Genomic DNA, 6,520 nt, shown 5'->3' with positions numbered 1-6,520 from the left:
GCCCAGCCCTGCTTTGCTTCTGAGATCAGACGGGATCGGGCTTGTTCAGGGTGGCATGGCCATAGACAGCATCTAGCTCTAGTTGGCTAATCAGAATCTCCTCCAAGATCCTTGGTGGAATTATCAAATAAGAAACTCATTCTTCCTACTGCATTTCTAAAGGAGCAGGTTCTAAACCTGTAGCTTCCACCAAACATCTTTGCCACTGTGTGGGGAAATATACTCTGAGAACAAGGCCAACACATGGAAGACAGTGACACAGTAAAGTGAGAGGAGGCAACGCTTCATGATGTCAGTCCACCACCTGGACCTAGCTTTTTCTGAAGCCGGATCTACCCCGGGATTTTGCAGTTGCATGAGCCAATCAATTCCCTTACACTGTTTAAGGCAGCTTAAGTCGAGTTTCTGTTACTTGTAACCCAAAGTCCTGACAAACACAGACGCTTTTTGAGCATCTGCTACATGTGAGGGCATGTACTCAGGACTCTTCAGGATTTAAAGATGAGCCAGATGTGGCCCTTGCACTCAAGAAGCCCTTAACCTAACAGAGAACATAAGATCAGTGCATAGTTATCCACAAGAAAAGGGGCCCATGCCATCAGCCTGATTCACACATGAAGAGTTTATCTGTAGGACCACAAGGAAGTGGGTGTTGAATATCACCTGGGGAGGATTTGGAGCATTTAAGAGATGAGGGACATTGTTCCTGGCAGAGAGAAAGCCTTAGGCAAGTGTCCAGCCATGAAAAGTGTAAAAAGCTCAATGTATATTTAGAAATTCTGTATTTCATGCATAGCGGAAGTTAGATTAAAAGGAAATATTTGGGCGACAAAAACAAAACCAGAGAAAAGATTCGTTTGAAACAAACTAGGGAGGCTCTCACTGGCAGTCTGAGGGATTTGACTGGCAGCAAGAAGGTAGAGAGGGATTTTGAGTAGGGAAATAATGTAAGGAAGATGACTTTGGCAGCAGTGAGCAGAGCTGGAGGGGAAGGGTGGGGAGGTGGTGGGCCTGTGAGGAGGCCAATGCAATTGTGCGGCTGAAACTCAGAGTGGGGCTAGGAAGGACCAGACGGAAAAAGGAGGCTGGAGGTGGATGGAATCCCAGCCTCTGAGAACATTCTGCAGAGAGGCTTTGGCCATATTTGCTCAAGAATCTTCCTCGTGGTATCATTTGAAAGCCATACTTTTTATTTCATGCTAAACATTGTCAGAGGGAGCAGTGGCAGATTCATCCTGAACGTGAGCCAAGTGGCCTGGCACGCATGCATTTAAATGGCATTCCAGACCTCGGGGCCTGGCAGACTCCCTCAGATCCCCGCCCCTGCACTGGCTCCTGCCTTACCCAGAGTTAGGGTGTCAGGAGGGAGCGTCTCTCTTCTCACTCAGTGATCTTCCCAGCAGGGAAAGTCCAGGATGAGACACGTACATCGCGGCCTTCACAGAGATGCCACTGCTTTGGCTTTACAGCTTCACAGCTCTTTCTCTCTTACCCTCCTCAAGTCCCGTCCCCGAGCACATCCTGTCAGCGCCACCATTGCTATCCCTGGTCCAAGTCACCACCATCCCTCATGTGGATCACTGCAGAAGCCTGTCCGGTCTCCCTGCTTCTTCTTCTGCCCCTCTACAGTCTGGACTCAACAAAGCCTCTAGAACAATCCTTTGAAATCACAAGCCAGATCCTGTCACCCCTCTTCCTAAAACCTTGGATGGCTTCCTGCCTGTTACTGAATAAAATCCTAAATCCTTATCATGGCCCCCGAGATGCTACGTGATCCGACCAGGGGTTACCTCTTCAACTTTATTTCCTACCACTCTCCCATCCCCTTGAGCCTTTATGCTTGCTACTCTCCCTAACTCTGCTGACTGCTCTCTTTCTCTTCATGGCCCGTAACATGCCTCATCGTAGTAAAAGCTTGTATCTGTCAGGATAGGCTAAGATATGCTACAGTAACAAACAATCTCCAGATCTCGGTGGCTCAAATAACAAAGGGTTATTTTTCATTCACCATCCCATGTCTGTCGTGGTTTGGCAGAGCGGCTCTGTTCATTGTAGTCACTCCAAATTGACAGAATAGTCACCATCTTGAACATTGCTGGTTGCTGTCTTATAGGAAAAGAAAGAGATTCTTGAGGGTCTTGCAATGGCAATTAAATGTCAGGCTCAAAAGAAACACATGTCCCATCTGCTCATGCTCTTTGTCCAGTCACTTGCCTCAGTCAACCAGAAGGGAACCCAAATGTGTAATCTTACCATGTGGCCAGGAGTGGAAGGGATCTATAATTATTTAATGAACAGAACTAGTGATGACCACAGTGGCTTATTTCTCTGTATGTGTGGCATGGATTAAAACACTTTGGAGTGTCTTCCAGCCTAACTATTATAAAATATGGCAGGGTCAGCCAGGTGGGGTTAGGGTAGGGTGTGGGTGGAGAATGAGGACAGGGGAGGAAGGTTGGTTACCTCAGCTCAAGCTCAGGGAGAAATGAGAACATGGGTGAGTTTGGCTGCTCACTGGACTAGTCCAACTGATGCATGTAAGAAAATGTGGTGACCATTTGTCAGGGCCTTCAGGCTGAGGGTGCCTTATACTGATGGTGGACTAGAGAGATCCCCCTGCCCAGAAATAACTTACCTCCTGCTGTCTGAAATTCTTCCATTAGAGATTTATTTCTTTGGTTCTAAAATGATATTCTCCAGGTTGTGTCCAACAAAACACTTCTATTAGATGTGAACAGACGCTCCTTGGTCAAATAAGAATGTGAGATACTGGGTTAAATAAAATTAAACAGGTTTTTCCTCTGTAGGCCTTCTCAGGGCCTTTTTAAATATGTGACTGTGTATTGTCTTTCCCTGAATAGGGACCAAAAACGTGCGGCATTTCCCCATTTTTGAAATCAAGGAATCCTTTCCTCCCTAAATACCTTCCTAGTGTTGAACTCGGCAGTTTGGGAAATGCTGGTCTGGGGGCCTTTTCAGTCCTCTTGAGTCCCCTGTGCAAAGTAGATGTCTCCGGGACAGGCTTGTCATGGAGCATGAAAACGGTGCAGACGAGGCCTTGAGAGAATGGGATTTGAGAGAACCGTTTGGGGTAGCAGAGGGTCTGAAAGAGAGAGATCAGATGTGACAATCGAAAGCAATCTTCTCCCCAAGGGGCCACTGAGCTGGAGCTGGGCGGAGCAAGAGCTCCCTGTCCTGCATCGGTCCCACTATCACTGGCTTTGCTGCTTCCCTTCCTCTCCTGCCCGGGGAAGCTCATTGGTCCTGCTTTCCAAAGCTCTGGCCTTGCTCCACCTTCCCTTAACCTCACACCAGGATGTTTCTAGTCTTGCTGGCTTAGCTCTCAGAGTCCCTTCTGCTTGTAATGCCCTCTCTTTTCCCAGCTCCGATCTGGGAAATTCCTGCTCCTCTAATAATCCATGCAGGCAGCCACCTCCAGGAAGCCGTCTTTGATACCTTTCTCAGCCCTCCAGCCTCAGCTGGATTTTTTGTCCCTCCTCAAAGCTCCCATAACATACTTTATTCCTGCCTTCATCACGTGTATTTTAATCTATTTCTGTCCCTCTAATCTGGGAGCCCTTCATGTGTGGGCTTTATCTTTACATTGTTTTGTCTTTATATCCTCCTCTGGTAGGAGATAGATGCTCAAAAATTAATTGAATGAATAAGGGTTAGGCATGCAGCAAGAAGTGGGTTAAAATCCCCCACATATACCACTTTAAAGAATTTCCCAAATTCGTGTACTCCGCATGTTTAAAAACCTCCTCCTTGCACTTCATCGCCAGCTCTGCTGCGTCTTCGATTTCCCAGATTCTCGGGTCTTCTCTCTCCCTCCCTCGCCATCTGCCTTCCGTCTGACCTGTTCTCCCCGATATCGTCACCTCCCCGTCTGCTCTGGGTCATCTGCTAGATGTTGTCCTTTCTCAAAGACCGTGAATGAGTCTTGGAATGTTACTGGCCTGCCCTTAGATTTGTTGCCCTAAGTAGGAAGTAAATGTAAATATCTTGAGAAGAGAAACTAACTTGAAGGGTGAGAAGAAGATTTTTTTTTTTTTTTTTAAGGAGGTTGGATTTAGTGATTGGGCGAGAATGGGAAAACTAGAAGGAAACTAACTGCAACCGGAGGACGTGGAGAGTTTGTTGTCAGCAGTGCGCCGCGGCTGCATTCTGACTTTCACGGGTTCTAGACATTGTCGCTTTTGTGGGTCCCTTCTCTATAAAAAATATTAAAAATAATATGACTGTGTTGGCATAGAAAGAGGATTGTAATCCAGGCTGGATTTGTTATTACATATTCTTTTTATATTTAATTTTTTTTTTGATTTTAAAAATATTAACATGAAAACATTTTTTTGGACCTCTGACAATCTCGTGGCCCCTAAACAAGGTATGTGCTGTGCCTGAACCCACCACCCTGCCCACGGCTCCTGGGACACACAGTGCCCTTTAGTCTTTTTGGGTCACACTGTTCCTTCCGCCTAGAATGTCTGTCCCTCATCCCACCCCCACCTTTTGTCCCTGTCCACCTGACAGATTCCTGCTTCATACCCAAGGCCCAGCTCGAATGTCATTCTCTCTTGCCAGATTTAGCAGATTAAAATGCAGAATGCCTAGTTGCACTTCAGATAAACAGCAAGTAATCATTTTAGTAGAAGTCTGTCCCACATATTGCATGGCTCAAATCTTGCATGAGACAGAGTTATTCTAAGAAATTATGCATGTTTATCTGAAATTCAGATGATCTGGCACTCCAACTCTGTAGCTGTCCCGGACTCGTTTTCCTTTCAGGTTTTCTTCCCACCTGCTGCTCGCTGAGGCATTCTAGCGCTCTCCGTGCACCTGTCACCACACCCCCGCTGTCAGTCTACATTCCCATCATAGTGACCCTCACCTGCCACGGGCAATGCCTAGGTTGTCACATGTGAGTAAATGGGTGCTTTCCCTTTATTTCCCTCACTATCTAGTTATTTTCAGGGATGACTTGGTAGCATTAGGTTTTAATTTCATCCAAGATGAGACAAAGGTTGAGTTAACTCTTGCGTGGGATTACCGTAGCTCTTCTGTTTACAAAGCTATGTCTCAAGATAACGCTTTGGGATGAGACGTTTTGTTATCTGATGGAAGACAGCCTGAGGCTGGTGGCTTATACCTACATTCCCTCCCTGCCACCATTCTGAGAAACAAAGGGGAACAGTATGAGGTCTCTGGCTCCCTCTGCCCTATGATTCTGGGGTCAGACAGCAAATCAGCTATGGCCCAAGCAGGACCCTGCATGTGAAGGCAGGGTAGGAGGTAGCTTTCTGTTTTTGAGACTTAGGTTCAGGAAATTCTGACTTTCCATCTTTACCTTGGGGTGGATTTGTTCTTTCAAAAGTTTTTTTAAACCTTTACTTCACCCAGTGGTGGCCACATGGGAGTAAACCAGCCTGAGATGATCTCATGGGCGTAGCCACACGAGACCTTCAGCGCCTGGAGTGCGGGCTCCTGATCAGTGCTCTCACGCCATTCCCTGTAGCAAGGAAGTCAGGGCCAGGAGCCCAGTGGAGGCAACGTTCCTTCTGGGGACCACGACAAGGGCCGCTCAATCCCTCTGGACTGTGGACCAGCCAAAGTACTGGCGGTTCTGAAGTTTGAGCCTGGTGAGGGTTTTCAGCAAGCAAAAGCGCAGGCGGTTTCATGGTCCCATCCATCTGGAATTCTGCACGTTACACCCCAGCTGGACTGTCACAACGTTCACTAGTTTGATAAAGGCTTCATGTCCCTTTTAAACTTTAAAAAATTGTATGATGTTGTTTAACTCGATGCTTTCCAAACTTATTTGATCAGAGAATCACCCCCTCCTCCTTTTTTTGAAGCGCTTCTTACCCTGTTAGTCATCCTGGAAACACACTTTGGGGAAATGGGTCTAAAACAGGAGCGGAAGTAAGCAAGAGTTTTACAGTCTTTGCATGCCCTCTTCAAGTCACTAACTTCCTACCAGAATTTGGCTTAGAGGAAGTGTGGCTGGCCTCGGCGCTGGCCTGGCAGAAGAACCCTAAATGCCCTACCCCACAGTGGGTACCAGAGGCTCCATCAAGTCTCAGTGCAGGTTGCTGGCGGGCGTCAGGAAGGAAGGGCATTTCGGGCAAAGCTTGGTGCTGCACCGAGTGCAGTCTGCTGCAAGGCCTAGGCCGGCGGCCACTTTGAAGAGTCTTAAGAGCGTCAGGGTTTTGTTTTGGGTCTAAAACACCACACAAGGCCACCTTTTAATAGTCACAAGGCCACCTGTGACATAGCACGAGGTGTGTGTCATCTGAGGAGGAAGCATGCTCTCTTCCCCCAGCCCAGGGCAGTGGCATTTCCTCTCTTCGGTGTGTTTTTCTTGCCATCAGAATATACTAAGCTCAAGGCCACCATTTGCACAATTCCAGGGATTCTGCTGCATTGCCACATAGAACCGACGTGAATGGCATCACCCAGAGTTGTGCAAAGTGGTGGCTGCATCCAAGTATTTGCCTGCCTCTGGGTTTGCCAGGATGCT

This window comes from Pteropus vampyrus, unplaced genomic scaffold, assembly GCF_000151845.1.
Source record: "Pteropus vampyrus isolate Shadow unplaced genomic scaffold, Pvam_2.0 Scaffold172, whole genome shotgun sequence".
Lineage (NCBI taxonomy): Eukaryota > Metazoa > Chordata > Mammalia > Chiroptera > Pteropodidae > Pteropus > Pteropus vampyrus.
The sequence above is the reverse complement of the archived record's forward strand: the minus strand, read 5'-3'. Positions refer to the sequence as shown.